The following is an 18,888-nucleotide window of genomic DNA, read 5'->3' on the forward strand; positions in this document are numbered from 1 at the left end:
CTGATTTTAATTCTTGCTCTTCAAATCACATGAGAGAGCTGTATAAGAAATAGGGTAACACAGACTCAGGACAGCATCCTTGCTGTTCAAGAAGGCAAATTCCTCATACTGACAACTGTGCACAAATGCCTACGTGCACAGAATTTTTACCGAAATTTAGTAAATAAATGTATTAAAGTTACAAAGACAAATATTCTTACTTCACCCATTTCAGAACAAAATGCTCCATGTAAAGATACTGGACTCAAGAATAAAATAACATCTGGAAATTTGATGGAAAACCGTCCTCAGTCTATCAGAATCGTGATTCAACTATCCAAAATGTTTTCTCTCTCCATGTGAAAACAAATACGCAACTTAAATGTAAATATAAATAAATATGCTTTAGGGCATGAGTGTGTGCATACACACATATTTAAAAGAAGGATACAAGTTCTGTAATATCTTATGATCCAACATTTCATTCTGATGTGTTCCACATATACAAATACCTTAGAAATCACTAAATTCTTTTTCCCTCATTTCACTTTGAACCAAAGCACACATACAGGGCCCGAATTTTCTAAAGGTATTATTTCACATGTAAATAGTGCCATCTTGTGGCAGTTGCCGCTATTTGCATTCTGGCATAAAACTGATTATGGATTGAAACTGCCATGGTTCCTGGGGTGGGAAGATCCCCTGGAGAAAGGATAGGCTACCCACTCCAGTATTTTGGGGCTTCCCTTGTGGCTCAGCTGGTAAAGAATCCACCTGCAATGTGGGAGACCTGGGTTCAATCCCTGGGTTGGGAAGATCTCCTGGAGAAGGGAGAGGCTACCCACGCCAGTATCTGGCCTGGAGAGTTCCATGGACTGTATAGTCGATGGGGCTGCAAAGAGTCTAACACTAACACACTGACACCTATAAGTCTCCTGAAAGTTCACAGGATTTCCTCAGTGGCTCAGGCCTAAAGAACCCACTGCCAACGCAGGAGATGTGGGTTCGGCCCCTGGGTGGGGAAGATCCCCTGGTGAAGGACATGGCAACCCACTCTAGTATTCTTGCCTGGGAAATCCCACGGACAGAGGAGCCTGGAGGACTACAGTCCATGGGGCTGCAAGAGTTGGACACAACTTAGCAACAACTCAGCAACCTAAGGTTACTGAACATGCTCAGTCTAAAATCAGTTAATATTTTAAAAACAACCATCTTCCAGAGTATCCTCAAACAGAAATACTTTTAAAACAACTAAATCAGAAACCCTAGATTCTATTACTAAATTTTCTACTAACCAGATAATGGGTTACTAGACAGGAAGCCTGGCATGCTGCAAACCCCAAACTCCATGGGGTTGCAGAGTCAGACACGACTCTGCAGACACGACTCAGTTATGAGCAATTGAACAACAATAAACCAGATACTGAATAAACTATATAATCACTCTGGACCTCATTTTCTTCATCTCTAAGATTGTCCAGCTAAGTTACTGTCACTTTCTAAAATTCCATTTGATTCTAGCTTTAGAAATTTGCATGAGTATTTCTGATTTTAGCATCCTAATATGGAATACAGGCCTGTTTATGACATATGTTTTCATATTTATATCTTTTATTAATTCTAGGTTGCTTGGTTATGCAGTCTGCTTGAATTTTCTTCAGAAATAAATCTTAATTTATACTTCTCCCTGTCCAAAAAACCTTCAAAACACATTAGAAAGATGTCACCAAATTGTGAATAAAAGTCAATTCAAGTAACTGAAAACAAGTTTTAAAAAACTTTTTGTAAGGATAAGAGTGCATGCTTTATTTATTTTTTATTAGTTGGAGGCTAATTACTTCACAACATTTCAGTGGGTTTTGTCATACATTGATATGAATCAGCCATAGAGTTACACGTATTCCCCATCCCCATCCCCCCTCCCATCTCCCTCTCCACCCGATTCCTCTGGGTCTTCCCAGTGCACCAGGCCGGAGCACTTGTCTCATGCATCCCACCTGGGCTGGTGATCTGTTTCACCACAGATAATATACATGCTGTTCTTTCAAAACATCCCACCCTCACCTTCTCCCACAGAGTTCAAAAGTCTGTTCTGTACTTCTGTGTCTCTTTTTCTGTTTTGCATATAGGGTTATCGTTACCATCTTTCTAAATTCCACATATATGTGTTAGTATGCTGTAATGTTCTTTATCTTTCTGGCTTACTTCACTCTGTATAATGGGCTCCAGTTTCATCCATCTCATTAGAACTGATTCAAATGAATTCTTTTTAGCAGCTGAGTAATATTCCATGGTGTATATGTACCACAGCTTCCTTATCCATTCATCTGCTGATGGGCATATAGGTTGTCCTGGCTATTATAAACAGTGCTGCGATGAACACTGGGGTGCACGTGTCTCTTTCAGATCTGGTTTCCTCAGTGTGTATGCCCAGAAGTGGGATTGCTGGGTCATATGGCAGTTCTATTCCCAGTTTTTTAAGAAATCTCCACACTGTTCTCCATAGTGGCTATACTAGTTTGCATTCCCACCAACAGTGTAAGAGGGTTCCCTTTTCTCCACAGCCTCTCCAGCATTTATTGCTTGTAGACTTTTGGATAGCAGCCATCCTGACTGGCGTGTAATGGTACCTCATTGTGGTTTTGATTTGCATTTCTCTAATAATGAGTGATGTTGAGCACCTTTTCATGTGTTTGTTAGCCATCTGTATGTCTTCTTTGGAGAAATGTCTGTTTATTTCTTTGGCCCATTTTTTGATTGGGTCATTGATTTTTCTGGAATTGAGCTGCAGGAGTTGCTTCTATATTTTGAGATTAATCCTTTGTCTGTTTCTTCATTTGCTATTATTTTCTCCCAATCTGAGGGCTGTCTTTTCACCTTACTTATAGTTTCCTTTGTAGTGCAAAAGCTTTTAAGTTTCATTAGGTCCCATTTGTTTAGTTTTGCTTTTATTTCCAATATTCTGGGAGGTGGGTCATAGAGGATCCTGCTGTGATTTATGTCAGAGAGTGTTTTGCCTATGTTCTCCTCTAGGAGTTTTATAGTTTCTGGTCTTACATTTAGATCTTTAATCCATTTTGAGTTTATTTTTGTGTATGGTGTTAGAAAGTGTTCTAGTTTCATTCTTTTGCAAGTGGTTGACCAGTTTTCCCAGCACCACTTGTTAAAGAGGTTGTCTTTTTTCCATTGGATATCCTTGCCTCCTTTGTCAAAGATAAGTTGTCCATAGGTTCGTGGATTTATCTCTGGGCTTTCTATTCTGTTCCATTGATCTATATTTCTGTCTAACAGTGCATGCTTTAGATAAGATGGGGTCAACATCAAGCACCCAAAAGTTAATGGGAAAGGAGTTCCACCAAAGCTTCTAGAATCACGTGTTACAGTGATAAGCAAGAAACAGAACAGGCTCAGAGTTAAGCAGCTTTGACCAACACTAGCATATACTGCATGCTTGCCACCTTGGATTCTGTACTACCATTTCATCCTTCCTCCACATCAGTCATCAAAACTCAATTCTTTTTTCAAAACATCTTGCTCTGATGTACATCTTATTTAAGCTCTGGCATCCACTTTGTCCAAGAATTCAAGCTCCTGGGCCGGCATTACTAAAATCACCATCAGAGTTTACTGCTTTTCAAAGAGTGATTTAAGAACTTGCATCAGAATCATTTGGGACTCTGGTTAAAACAAGTTATCTCTTAGATTCCATAGAAAAAGACCAGCACTATCCAGTAGAAACAGAACACAAGTTACATATGTAATTGTAAAATGTTCTGGTAGTTTAAAAAACTAAAAAGAAAAAAAAGTAAAATTATTTTAATATTTTATTTAATTCAATGCACATATAGTATCATTGCAATAAGTAATCAATTAAAGACATATCAATATACTTTACTATCAATATACTTTACAGGGCTTCCCTGGTGGCTCAGAAGGTAAATAGCCAGCCAGCCTACAATGTGGGACACCCAGATAGGATCCCTTGGTTGGGAAGATCCCGTAGAGAAAGAAATGGCAACACACTCCAGTATTCTTGCCTGGAAAATCCCATGAACAGAGGAGTCTGGTGGGCTACAGTCCATGAGCCCCAAAGAGCTGGACACGACTGAGCACCTATATATATATATATGTGTGTGTGTATATATATATATATATGAGCTGTTATACACACATTTGTTTTTCATACTAAGACTTCAAAATCTGGTACTTTATTCTTGTAGCATATCTCTATTCAAACCAGCATATTTCAAGTTCTTAAGTCATAAGAACTTAAGTTCTTAAGAACACAAAGAAAGTAAGTACTTCCTCTACATGGAAACCTCATATATTTCACCAGTCTTCTAGAATTCCCAAATTATATTGATACTAATGATTATTTGCATCTTCAAAAAATTTACAAACTATAGTATTATGAAACTGAAGGATATCTTTCCTGAAGTGCTAAGTAGTAAGCTCCTTAGAAAGAGAGACAATTTCTATATGGAGAAAGGTGGGCACCATTTTCTACCAGCGTGGCTCTAACCCGAAATCCTGGTGGAAGAAATGAAAAGGAGGTGATTTAAATACACACAAATTTGCACCACAGAGACTAAAGGATGTAAGGAAAGTATTACTGGATCAAGTCAGCTTATTAGCTATATACCTGTTTCACTCTTCAAACTGATTAAATTCTGATATATAACACTGTATATAGACAAGAGTTCTAAGATGGCCCCCCAAATTTGTGATCTCCAGGGAACATATCCTATATAATCCCTCCCCTTGAGTGTGGTAAGACATGTAGTTATGAGGCAAAATCATTTTGAAGATTAGGTTTAACAAAGAGGAAATCATCTGTCGGGGTCTGACTTAATCACATGAGTTGTTTATTTATTTTTTTTTTTTAATTTTTTTATTAGTTGGAGGCTAATTACTTCACAACATTTCAGTGGGTTTTGTCATACATTGATATGAATCAGCCATAGAGTTACACGTATTCCCCATCCCCATCCCCCCTCCCATCTCCCTCTCCACCCGATTCCTCTGGGTCTTCCCAGTGCACCAGGCCGGAGCACTTGTCTCATGCATCCCACCTGGGCTGGTGATCTGTTTCACCATAGATAGCATACATGCTGTTCTTTTGAAACATCCCACCCTCACCTTCTCCCACAGAGTTCAAAAGTCTGTTCTGTATTTCTGTGTCTCTTTTTCCGTTTTGCATATAGGGTTATCGTTATCACCTTTCTAAATTCCATATATATGTGTTAGTATGCTGTAATGTTCTTTATCTTTCTGGCTTACTTCACTCTGTATAAGGGGCTCCAGTTTCATCCATCTCATTAGGACTGGTTCAAATGAATTCTTTTTGACGGCTGAGTAAAATTCCATGGTGTATATGTACCACAGCTTCCTTATCCATTCATCTGCTGATGGGCATCTAGGTTGCTTCCATGTCCTGGCTATTATAAACAGTGCTGCGATGAACATTGGGGTGCATGTGTCTCTTTCAGATCTGGTTTCCTCAGTGTGTATGCCCAGAAGTGGTATTGCTGGGTCATATGGCAGTTCTATTTCCAGTTTTTTAAGGAATCTCCACACTGTTTTCCATAGTGGCTGTACTAGTTTGCATTCCCACCAACAGTGTAAGAGGGTTCCCTTTTCTCCACAGCCTCTCCAGCATTTATTGCTTGTAGACTTTTGGATAGCAGCCATCCTGACTGGTGTGTAATGGTACCTCATTGTGGTTTTGATTTGCATTTCTCTAATAATGAGTGATGTTGAGCACCTTTTCATGTGTTTGTTAGCCATCTGTATGTCTTCTTTGGAGAAATGTCTGTTTAGTTCTTTGGCCCACTTTTTGATTGGGTCATTGATTTTTCTGGAATTGAGCTGCAGGAGTTGCTTGTATATTTTTGAGATTAAGCCTTTGTCTGTTTCTTCATTTGCTATTATTTTCTCCCAATCTGACGGCTGTCTTTTCACCTTACTTATAGTTTCTTTTGTAGTGCAAAAGCTTTTAAGTTTCATTAGATCCCATTTGTTTAGTTTTGCTTTTATTTCCAATATTCTGGGAGGTGGGTCATAGAGGATCTTGCTGTGATTTATGTCGGAGAGTGTTTTGCCTATGTTCTCCTCTAGGAGTTTTATAGTTTCTGGTCTTACATTTAGATCTTTAATCCATTTTGAGTTTATTTTTGTGTATGGTGTTAGAAAGTGTTCTAGTTTCATTCTTTTGCAAGTGGTTGACCAGTTTTCCCAGCATGGCTTCACAGCTGAATTCTACCAAAAATTTAGAGAAGAGCTAACACCTACCTTACTTAAACTCTTCCAGAAAATTGCAGAAGAAGGTAAACTTCCAAACTCATTCTATGAGGCCACCATCACCCTAATTCCAAAACCTGACAAAGATGCCACAAAAAAAGAAAACTACAGGCCAATATCACTGATGAACATAGATGCAAAAATCCTTAACAAAATTCTAGCAAACAGAATCCAACAACATATTAAAAAAATCATACACCACGACCAAGTGGGCTTTATCCCAGGAATGCAAGGATTCTTCAATATCCACAAATCAATCAATGTAATACACCACATTAACAAATTGAAAGATAAAAACCATATGATTATCTCAATAGATGCAGAGAAAGCCTTTGACAAAATTCAACACTCATTTATGATTAAAACTCTCCAAAAAGCAGGAATAGAAGGAACATACCTCAACATAATAAAAGCTATATATGACAAACCCACAGCAAGCATCACCCTCAATGGTGAAAAATTGAAAGCATTTCCCCTGAAATCAGGAACAAGACAAGGGTGCCCACTCTCACCACTACTGTTCAACATAGTGTTGGAAGTTTTGGCCACAGCAATCAGAGCAGAAAAAGAAATAAAAGGAATCCAGATAGGAAAAGAAGAAGTGAAACTCTCACTGTTTGCAGATGACATGATCCTCTATATAGAAAACCCTAAAGACTCTACCAGAAAATTACTAGAACTAATCAATGAATATAGTAAAGTTGCAGGATATAAAATTAACACACAGAAATCCCTTGCATTCCTATATACTAACAATGAAAAAACAGAAAGAGAAATTAAGGAAACAATACCATTCACCATTGCAACAAAAAGAATAAAATACTTAGGAGTATATCTACCTAAAGAAACAAAAGACCTATACATAGAAAACTATAAAACACTGATGAAAGAAATCAAAGAGGACACAAACAGATGGAGAAACATACCGTGTTCATGGATTGGAAGAATCAATATTGTCAAAATGGCTATTCTACCCAAAGCAATCTATAGATTCAATGCAATCCCTATCAAGCTACCAACGGTATTTTTCACAGAACTAGACCAAAGAATTTCACAATTTGTATGGAAATACAAAAAACCTCGAATAGCCAAAGTAATCTTGAAAAAGAAGAATGGAACTGGAGGAATCAACCTGCCTGACTTCAGACTCTACTACAAAGCCACAGTCATCAAGACAGTGTGGTACTGGCACAAAGACAGAAATATAGACCAATGGAACAGAATAGAAAGCCCAGAGATAAATCCACGAACCTATGGACATGAGTTGTTTAAAAAGGACCTCCTTGGAAAGAGAGACAGTGGAAGTGTGACAAGGGCTCAAGACTGGCCTCTGGCCAACAGCTAGCAAGCCAATGGGGACCTCAATTTAAGAACAAAGACATTAAATCTGCCAGGAACCAAGGACCTCAAACCCAGAGTTTAGATGAGATCCCTCTTGCAGCCAGGTGCCTTTACTTCAAACTTACAAGAATACATAGAGCAACCAGCCATGCCATGCCCAGACTCTTAGATCTAAGGACTGAGATCATAAATGGGTTTTTTTTTTTTTTTTTAAACCACTAATGTGTCATAATTTGTTACACATCAATAGAAAACTAATACACTCAGGCACTTTCTCATATAATTAAATAACTACATCCGGGCAGGTTTCTCAGACTTCATTTTACAAATAATTTCTCCACCTGCTGTAAAAATACAATTGCTTCACAAGTGACACGCCATTAGTAGTACACTATCTGCTTAATTGGGTTTCCCTGGTGGCTCAGTGGTAAAGAATCTGCCTGCCAATGCCGGTTAGATTCAAGGGTGGGGAAGACACCCTGGAGGAGGAAGTGGCAACCCACTCCAGTATTCTTGCCTGGAGAATCCCATGGACAGAGGAGCCTGGCGGGCTGCAAGTCCATGGGGTCGCAAAAGAGGCAGACACCACTTAGCGACTAAACAACATCTGCTTAATGCTTCTCATAGAAACATTAAAAGCCTCTGGATTTGAGTCAAAATTCACTGAGAAGCTCTTCAGCGTTGACGAGCCTTTTTGGTGAGATGACTCTATTCCTGACCAGTTGCCTAGGGGTGGCGGGGTGCAGAGTAGAAGCTGGACTATCAGACGCAGACTCTTGCTGCCGCCAGCCTCCGCAGAGCAGCGGGGTCGGGGGTAGACGCGAGCTGAGCCAGGACGAGGGGCAGAAAAAGGGATGCCGTTCGTCCCTTTAATCCCTAGCCCAGTTTCTCAGGAAAAACACTACGCCGGCACAGTAATACCTCTAAAACCCTGTCTGCGGCACGCAGCTGCTTTGAAAGAAAGTGAGAGTGAGGCGCTCAGTCGCGTCCGACTCTTCGTGACCGCATAGGCTGCAGCCTCCCTAGCTCCTCCTACCATGAAATTCCCCGGGGAAGAATACTGAAGTGCGTTGTTGCCATTCCCTTCTCCAGGGACTCCTCCCAACCTAGGGATCGTGCGTGGCAGGTCTCTGGCACTGCAGGCAGAGTCCTCACCGTCTGAGCCACTAGGGAAGCAAACTCCCAGAGAACCCAGCAAGTTCCGACCGCTGACTAAACATCACTGGGGCCACTCAGCGTGGCGGACAGTTCATAACCCTTTCAAAAGATCTTTCAAACTCGGGAATTGTGCTCCTAGGTCGCTCGGTCCGCAGACCTAGAGAGCGGCCACTAAAACCTGAACCTACCGTCTTCCCCTCTAGCCGCCAGCTCGCCAGCCAGCCCACAACTACAGCGGGAACCCGGCCAGGTGTAACCACCCGGAACTGCGCCGCCACGCTTCCCCACTGCGCCTGCGCGAACCGCCGCTCCTAAAGGGGCAGAGAACCCGGCGGGCCCCGCTGCGCAGGGCGGGGTCCAGAGGCGCTTGGCGCCTGCGCAAAGGGCGCGACGGGCGGGGTCTAGAGGCGCTCCGCGCCTGCGCAAAGGGCGCGACGGCGTCCTGCGTCGTTCCTTTTTAAACTAGTGGCGGGGAACTGCTCCGGAAGCCCCTGGCGCCGCTGTCTGCTGGGTGGAATCGCGTACCGTCATCCGTGGGCCTGGCAATGGCGCTGCAACTCTCCCGGGAGCAAGGCATCACCTTGCGCGGGAGCGCCGAGATCGTGGCCGAGTTCTTCTGTAAGTCCTCCTCGCGCGGAGCGGAGGGCGGGGAGAGCCGAGCGCAGGCCGCCCGCAGGCCCGCGGCTCAGCCGGAGCGGCCCCGAATCCCGGCCCCTGTAGCCGCGGCCTCGGGTGCCGGCAGGAGGGATCAGGAAGTGGGGCGGCGGGCACCGCCTCCGCTCGCGTTGCTCCGGGCGGAGGAGGAGGCCCGGGTGCCGCGGGGGCCCGCCTTGCGGTGGGCCCCTTGGCGGGAGCGTTTCTTTCCAGTGCAGAGCTCCTCCCACACCCCCCGCCCCCGCTACGGGGAGGCCTCGGGGGTGGACCGAGACGGGCTAGATTTCGGGAAGCGCTGTTCTGAGCTGGCCAGGTGTACCTGCTGACAGAACCTGGCAGGATCGGTGAGGAGAAAAGGAGGAAAGAGACGTGGGAGAGGCCTGCCTGGGCTTGGTACCCGTCTGTCAGTTGCCTATTTTGACACCCTCTAACCATAAAATAGGCATTTGGACTTGTTTTACAATGAAATGAAATTTTGGCACTGGTAGATTAGTGGTTTGGCATTTTTCTTCTGTTGCCACATATGCAGCTGTCACTTAGACGCAAGATTTTAAGGATTTTTTTTAAATGCCACTTTGTACCTACTCGGCTTTCAGCAAAACACAAACACGTGTTTAGACATTTATAACTTTACACTATCATGAAACCATAGCCCCATCTACATATGCCTTATTTCCCCAGAAGTTACAACGTGACGATGACTTTAATATTTCTTATGTTTTCAGCGTTTGGCATCAACAGTATTTTATATCAGCGTGGCATATATCCATCGGAAACCTTTACTCGGGTGCAGAAACACGGTCTCAACCTTGCTTGTAACTACTGATCCTGAGCTCATAAAATACTTAAATAATGTGGTGGATCAACTAAAAGGTATTTTATTGTTGGACACAGTTTTGAGTTTTGTGGGCCTTTATGTTAATAGGATCTTCCCAGGTGACTCTGGTAAAGAATCCACTCGCCAATGTATGAGACACAGAAGACTCAGGTTCCATCCTGGGTCTGGAAGATCCCCTGGAGGAGGAAATGCCAACCCACTCCAGTATTCTTCCCAGGATAAGCCCGTGGACAGAAGGGCCTGTCGGGTTACAGTCCATTGGGTTGTAAAGAGTTGGATACGAGCACACCTACGATCCACATTTTCTAGCTTCTTGGTGGTCATTTTTCAGCTCTGTATAGGGTAGTGTAAAATGCACTACCATCTCCCATACAGTGAACCAGTTGGGAGGGAAACAAATAACATACAAATTGAAAGAATTCCCACCCTTCCTCCACTTTTGAATAGGCTGAATATTTTAAGGTTCAGAATCTGATATGGCTTAACAAAACAATCTCCATCAACTCCTTCAGGGATGATAGAACACATTGGAATTTTATGTAATTATGATGGAGTTTCTTATCTGAGAGAAATCCACTGCATATATTTTTTGTAGCTGCTTGGAATCTAAAGCCATCATTATATTAAGATGAAGGAACTAAAATCAGATTGAACCTAGGGAACTAAACTTTAAAAAGAAGGAACTACTAAATAACAGCACTCATTAGAATTTTCTTATTTTTCACCTGTTTCCATTTGTCTTTTTTTTTTTTCATCATGCCTCTGAGTCAGTAAGCCTTTTCTATCTGCGCACTCATTTTCTTCTTTTAGCTCAAGAAGTTGCAGTATTGTGGGATCAGTATGCTCTATATATTCCTTTTATTTCTAGTAGTTTCTCTTTCATATTTCTCTCCACTTAGGATTCTTGTTTCTAATTTCTCTGTGTTGTAAAATGTTTCTCCCTTTCTGCCCATTAGATCTTCCAAAATACTAGTTCTAAAAATACTACAGCCCGCATTTTTTTTTAACCTTAAAATTCATGAATCATTTTTGTTGCTTCAGCTAGCTTCTTTTTCAGATTACATCATTGCGTTTTCATTAACTTGAGAGCTAAGCCACCCATAGTCGTTCATACAGCTGCACTCAGATTGTTTGGTATGGAACCTCTAGGCATCTATGGATGTATGTCGTCATCTTAATCTGAAGAAGTAGCAAGCCAGCTTTGCCCAAGTTACTGGTTTTTGGTTTGTGTCCTTTGAGACCAATAACATTTCTTGTCAGATGTATCTACACTTTCCTACTTAACTTCTCCCTTTGAGTTCAAATGGAGGAAATGCTTTACAGGCAAATTATTCAGTCTTTTAAATTCCACTTCTCTAGCCTTAGGAATTTGACCCTATTTCCTCTCTCTTATGTTGTCAGTTTCTCTGTTTTCGTTTGGATTATTCCCATTGGTTTCATTTCCATTTTTAAGAGAGGAAAAAAAAATCACCAACTTCCCCATATCTTCAAATTACCACTCAATCTCTTTTTCACAGGTAAACTGGTAAAAGTTGTTCATATATGCCAGGGGTGAGCAAGGCCAACAGGCCAAGTCCAGCAAGTGGCTTATTTTTGTACTGCTTGCAAGCTAAGAATATTACACATTTTAAAGAAGACTATGCTACGTAGGTGACCCATAAGCCCTCAATATTTCTAAAATATTTTCTATACCTGCCGATTCCTGAATAAAGTATTCTCAATTTCTAAGATTACTTGAGGGCTCAATCTGAGGCCCTCTTACATGTAGATAATTTTAGTAACAACTTGTGTATCTGACTCATGAACCGATATCTAACCAAAGCCTCTCCTAACTCTCAGCTCATACATTGAGTGACTCCCTTAATGTCTTTATGCAGCTATATAATATACCACTTCACACTCAGTATATTAAAAACTGAATTTAGGATCATCTCCATTTCAGTTCTCTTTCCTCTTAGTGACTGGATCAACCATCTGACTACTGATATAAATCAGAAACCTGGGAGCTATCCCTGATTCATTCCTCTTCCTTACCCTAAGGTAATCCAATAAATCTTAACAATTTTAACCATGAAATCTCTTGAATCTGTCTACTGCTCCATCTCTACCAGTATATCTTTCTCTAAGTCTTTATTAGCTCTTGCTTGAATTATTCATTACTTAGTGCCCTAGATCCCCTGTTTACTTCCAGCTTACTTTCTACATGTATCCAGAAGGATAGTTTTCAAGTACAAGTTTAATTACATCATACTCTGCTTCAAACACAGTAATGACCTTCTTAGTTCTTAGTATCACGTCTTTAATGGCTCCCATGACTCTGTGTGGTCTGGCCCATTTATCTTGTCAGACTAGCCTTGCTCATTCTCCCTTTCTTAAACTGCAGTTGTTTTGGCCTCCTTTCAGTCCTCTGATCCAGTGCTCTGTTCTGAGTCTTTAAGACCTATACCTTTAGCAAGGAAGATCCCACGTGCCACAGCTAAGACCTGACACAGCCAAAAATAAATTACTTCATATTTTAAAACCTATACCCTCTTCCCTGTTTTGCATATGTATACTGTTGTCTCTTAGGACAAAACTCAAACCCCGTGAGTCAGAATTCCCTATTCGGTGCTTTAATTGTGCTCTATGTTGCCCCATGATGGGTAACTGCTACTACATCATAGGAAACTGCACCATCATGGCGGTTACAACAATTATAATTTCACACTTATTGTTGTGATTAGATTAGTGACATCTACACCCTTCCCTTGGATTAGGATGGAAGTACCTCGTGTTCACTGTCCTTAGCCCCCAGTGCTATGCCTGGCAGAAATAGTGAGAATTTGAAATCGGGAGCTAGGCTATTGATGGGGAAAGTTTTCTGCATAGTTTGGAGGAGATCCAAAATAGCAGTGGGAGAAATTTGCTGAGGATAGGAAGTCGGTCTTGAGAGGACAGTTGCTTTGTAATGCAGCAAACTAAAAAAGATGCCTTGTTTTGTGTATTGCAGAATGGTTATACAAGTGTTCAGTTCAGAAACTGGTGGTAGTCATCTCAAATATTGAAAGTGGAGAGGTCCTTGAAAGATGGCAGTTTGATATTGAGTGTGACAAGACTGCAAAAGATGACAGGTAAGTAGCAGTTACTTCCATTCTCATGTTTTAAAATTTATTTTCTTTACTAAATGAGTTCTGATTATATTGAACAAGTTTCATATAAAGTACAGTTTTTTTCTAGGATGTTAATTTGATCCTTAGTCTCCTGTGGCAAAGAATAGTTCACTGTCTTACATAGATAATATACTTTTAACAGACTTGCCTATAGTGTAAATGGGTGAATTTCACCTTCAGTGTTTATGGTAGTATGTACCTGGTGGCCCTTTAGTGAATTGTTTAAAGGTACTTTTAACCATAAGAGATTATCCTAGATTCCCCCAGCCTAAGATTCAGCTCTATTGTATTTCATTGAATGCCCCAAATCTTCTAAGACACTTCATAAAAAAGTTTCCAGACCACCTGTCTGGAAATGCCCATATGATCATGTCTAGCATTGTCCTAGGCTTGCTTACTGGTAAATTCAGAATCATTTCTCATAATGAAATGTAGTTTGTTTCTGAAGCCTTTGGTCTATTTTAGGAAATTTTTAGCTTATAAAAATAATTTGATAGTTAATTTAGTATTTTATTTGAAGCAGTAGGGAATTAAGCATTACGAAAAAATGCCAAAGTGATTGCACCAACAAAATATTTTAGATACTATTATTATTAGATACTATTATTTTCATTTTTTAAGGGGTTTCCCTGGTGGCTTACAGGGTAAAGCGTCTGCCTGCAATGCAGGAGACCTGGGTTCGATCCCTGGGTCGGGAAGATCCCCTGGAGAAGGAAATGGCAACCCACTCCAGTGCTCTTGCCTGGAAAATCCCATGGACAGAGGAGCCTCGTAGGCTACAGTCCATCGGGTCACAAAGAGTCAGACGCAACTGAGTGATTACGAAAAATGCCAAAGTGATTGCACCAACAAAATATTTTCGATAATACTATTATTAGATACTATTATTTTCAGTTTTTAAAAGGTGCTGTAGTTTGCCTAACTTGAAGCACTTGGCCAGTTTTCCGATTATCTGATACCAAATGACCTGATTTTAAGACCACCCCTAAAAAATGACTAAAATGATAAATGAAATAATAAAAATGCATATGCCTCTTGTGGTATATAGGTCCTGATGATACACTTATAACTTTAAAAAAAACACACAAAAAACTCCATTTTAATGTATTACTTATTTGATCTTGGAAACATTTAATCAGTTAGTCTTACCAATGTTTTAAATAATTTGTTAACACGTAAATTGATTTGGTTTCTCCAATAGTGCACCCAGAGAAAAGTCTCAGAAAGCCATCCAAGATGAAATCCGTTCAGTGATCAGACAGATCACAGCTACAGTGACATTTCTGCCACTGTTGGAAGTTTCTTGTAAGTATTATACAGCTTCACATTGACTTAAAATTTGTCAGGGAAAAGACTAAGCTATTAGTTTAAGAGTTAGCCCTTTATTAAAATTTTTCTTAATTATTAATATTACATAATAAAAATGAAAAATGTATTATAAAGCAGAAGTAGTGTTACATGCATTCTAGAAATTCTGAAATTCTGAAAAGGAAAGGAATGAAAGTATTCCACAGTATTCATTCTTGAATGTCTTAATGTAATCCCTTTCATTATCTTAATTTTTTATGTATATTTTGAAGGCTAGCCAGAACTGTCTTGCTTTTCTACCTTATCAGATATTTCCTGAATGCCTTCTATATGCGAGACACTGTTCTAGGCCCCAGGCTACATCAGTCACAGAACCCAGATGTTAGCTTTCCTTCGGGTTACCTTTATGCTATCCTATGTGATTAACTATATACTTCTTGCAAATAATGGTTTTCTCTTTTAAAAAAAGCAAACTTGAACTTTTCATAAGATAAAGCAAAAGGAGTGCAATATTTTCTGTACTACAGTAAATTTCTATTGAGGAAAAGCAATTGACTAGTCATTACAGTCCAGGCTAAACTCCCTTTTCTAATACTGTGGGTGGTTCAAAATGTGAGAGAGACAAGGAGGGTTCTTCTACTTTTGAAAAAAATAATGTACTTTAATGATTTTATCTCCAATTTAGGTTCATTTGATCTCCTCATTTATACAGACAAAGATCTGGTTGTACCTGAAAAATGGGAAGAGTCAGGACCACAGTTCATTACCAATTCTGAGGAAGTTCGTCTTCGTTCATTTACTGCTACAATTCACAAAGTAAATAGCATGGTAGCCTACAAAATTCCTGTCAATGACTGAGGATGAGATATGGACAATAATGTACTTGTAACTCTCAAATGTGGTTTTCCTTCCAGATCACCTATAGTTGGTATGTTTTATTTCATTGGTTAGTTTTTAGATGAGGAAAACTTAACATGATGCTTTACTGAATCTGTGCAAAATTGTTCCAGTTTTGGTACCTATCTGACTTTCCATAGGGTTGACGTAAGTTACTGCACAGATTACATCAGTACTGCCGTGTTACTTTCTTTCAAGGTAGTAACCGTAGGTGGAAAAACTTTTGCTAAATGCCTCTCTAAGTCAGGCTTTTGGTCAAGTAGCTTGACTCAGAATGTAGAGAAATAGTTAAATATAAAATAGAACAAAAGAAATACGAATATTCAGAATCTTCATTTAGATCCTGAAAGTAACTAATGATAATCCATAAGTAGTGAAATATTGCTCTTTATTGGGTCCTATTGCCATTCATTTCATTTGTATAGTTTCCATATTGAAAAAATGTCCAATTATTTGAGTTTAATTTATGTAACTTGAATCTATAAAGCTGTGGGTATTCCCACTCTTCAAATTGTTGTGATACAGAACTCTTAAGAATGTCTTTTCATGTTTTATAAAATCAAGCTTTAAATGACAATGATGAAATAAAGTTAAATGTGTATGCTTTTAATTTGTATTAAATTTTTTATATTGGTGTGTTGATACAGTTAAGTAGTTACGGATTCAGTACGGCATATTATTTCTTGTGCCTACTATGTTGTAGGGAGGGCCTAAGGATACAAAGTTGAGTAAGTCTTGAGGTACTTTCAATTTATTGGACAAGCTTTAATTAAACCTCCTTCACCCTATAACAGTAGATTTAAAATAAACATTGTTCTTTATGTAAAATGATAAGTGTCATTTGGAATTAATTCAGTTTAGCAAATGTCAGATTGTATAGAACCTTTCTATGCTCTTAGGTTTATTATCAGTCTAATTTTCCGTATACAGTTGACCCTTGAACAACATAGGGGTTGGAACACTGACCCTCTAAAGCAATTGAAAATCCCAGTAAAACTTAGAACCAGCACTCCATATCTGTGGTTACCCCAAACCCATGGATTCAACCAACCATGGATCATGTAGTACTATAGTACTTACTCTTCAAAAATAGCCAAATATAAGTGGACCTGCACAATTCAAACTGTTGTTCAAAGGTCAGCTGTATCCTTAAACATCATGTTTATTCTTCTGCCTGTGCCTTCATTAATACTCTCATCAGGTATATTCTTTCAGTTCCCACCTATTTTTCCAAGGTCAGTTTAAGGCAAACTCATAAAAATTCCTTTCTAATGTCTATACTAAATCTTAGCCCATTTTGTAATAATTCAGTTTTTTAAGTATGTAGTAGCAGACACTGTTCTAAGATCTTTATATGTATTCATTCATTCAACCTTCACTATTAAGTAAGTACACATAATCGGTATCCATTCATTCAAAAATCACATAATGAGCATCTGTTAACGTGCAGAGTAAGAACACTGCGTGCCAAGTACTAGGAGGAATGAAACAGAGTCCTGGCCCTTCCAGAGCTCGAGATCTTAGGAAGGAGAGGAAAGGAGGACAGAGGACCACAAGGTGGCTGAGCAGGTCTCTTTCCTTGTGTGTTTGTCTGTTATTTCACTTGGAAGAATCTCTCTCTGATCCAGCTGGGTGCTTGTGGAGCGTAAAGGCCTATGTCTTACGTTCTTTCATCTCTCAGTGCTGCTGGACAAACAGGTGCCCGTCTTTGATGATGGGTTTATGTATGCTGCTGCAAAAGCCATTCCCAGAGAGGAGCTAAAAGTATCTAACTTAGGTCCAGCCATGTCTTTTTTTCCTGAATAAGAAAAGCAGTTATATAGAAGTGGAAATTGTGTTGATTTTGGGATGGTCAAAACTCAATATTCAAAAAACTAAGATCATGGCATTTGGTCCCATCACTTCTTGGCAAATAGGGAAAAGGTGGAAGCGGTGACAGATTTTATTGGGCTCCAAAATCACTGTGGATGGTGACTGCAACCATGAAATTAAATGACACTTGCTCCTTGGAAGAAAAGATATGACAAACTCAGCATATTAAAAAGCAGAGACATTACTTTGCCAACAAAGGTCTGTCTAGTCAAAGCTATGGTTTTTCCAGTAGTCATATACAGATGTGAGAGTTGGACAATAAAGAAGGCTCAGCACTGAAGAATTGATGTTTTTGAACTGTGGTGCTGGAGAAGACTTGAGAGTCCCTTGGACTGGAAGCAGGTCAAGCCAGTCAATCCTAAAAGGAAATCAACCCTGAATATTGGAAGGATTGACGCTTGAGCTGAAGCTCCAGTACTTTGGCCACCTGATGCGAAGAGCTGACTCATTGGAAAAGACCCGGATGCTGGGAAATACAAAAGGCAAAAAGAGAAGAGGGCAGCAGAGGATGAGATGGTTAGATAGTGTCACTGAATCAATGGACGTGAATAGGAGCAAACTCCAGGACATAGTGGAGGACAGACCCTGGGGTTCTGCAAAGAGTCAGACAACTTAGCAACTGAACAACAGAATCTCTGTTTCCAAGCAGCATGAGGTGTATTATAGTGGTCAATATTAAGACATTTGAATTATTGGGCTGTTGACATTTGATATAGTCATTGAGAAGGAAAGCAAAAGTAGAACTTGAGCAAAAATATGAAGAGAGTTGAAAATTATGGTCCTGTTTTTAGGAAATATGTTTGAAAATCATTATAGGAAGCAATGACTGCTTCTGGAAACACTGCCCCTTTGCTAATAGGAAAACTAAATGTGGTTCTTTCCTCCTAAAAGCACACCAGTAGCAACATTATGGATAACCAATAACACTTAAATGTCTGTCATTTATGTATTTAATATTAGTGATCTTAATACTGATTTATTATTCATACTCTCTTTTCAAGAGTTATGTCCAGAAATTCATGCTCTGGATTTGAATGTTAGTCTCAATAGAAGCTTCTGCCATACAGTCTATTGCCTAGAAGTTACTCTATAGTACCAATTCTGCATTATCTAGGCTCTTAAAAAAAAAAAAAAGCAAAAACTGGCTTTGAAAAAAATTAATGAAAGAACATTAACTACATAAAGGATCAAAGGGAAGGCTGAAAACTAGAGAACTAGGGCAGCCTCAAGGACTCTCAAGTCACAAATTTGTGAACTCTGTAATAAATGGGTCACTGGTGTTACCCAGTGATATCTCCAAAGGATTCAAACTGATTGTTTCAAAAAAAGTAATATGGATAGTTTAAAAAAAAAAAAAGTGACAATGAAGAGCCTTAGCATTTTAACAAGCTG

The 18,888-nt window shown here is 39.8% G+C and overlaps 1 protein-coding gene and 1 pseudogene across 3 annotated transcripts in view; both read left to right on the top strand.

Moving 5' to 3' along the window:
• The window catches only part of LOC122673606 (cGMP-specific 3',5'-cyclic phosphodiesterase-like), a 76,468-nt gene extending 67,339 nt beyond the window's left edge, over window positions 1-9,129 (top strand). Inside the window, exon 4 of one of the 2 annotated variants that reach the window (XR_006334743.1) lies at window positions 8,982-9,129. The gene's annotated coding sequence lies outside the window, so the exon portion shown is untranslated. Of the gene's footprint in view, window positions 1-1,603; window positions 1,720-8,981 lie in introns of those variants that run through there. The other variant, XR_006334745.1, reaches the window with a different exon arrangement.
• Window positions 9,130-9,162: 33 nt separating this feature from the next.
• On the top strand, window positions 9,163-16,455 carry LOC122673609 (annotated as a pseudogene). The gene is made up of 5 exons (XR_006334748.1): window positions 9,163-9,396; window positions 10,158-10,305; window positions 13,260-13,380; window positions 14,621-14,724; window positions 15,413-16,455. The product of XR_006334748.1 is annotated as a mitotic spindle assembly checkpoint protein MAD2A-like (transcript).
• Window positions 16,456-18,888: the final 2,433 nt, after the last annotated feature.

The sequence above is a fragment of the Cervus elaphus genome, chromosome 17, assembly GCF_910594005.1.
Source record: "Cervus elaphus chromosome 17, mCerEla1.1, whole genome shotgun sequence".
Taxonomy (NCBI): Eukaryota; Metazoa; Chordata; class Mammalia; order Artiodactyla; family Cervidae; genus Cervus; species Cervus elaphus.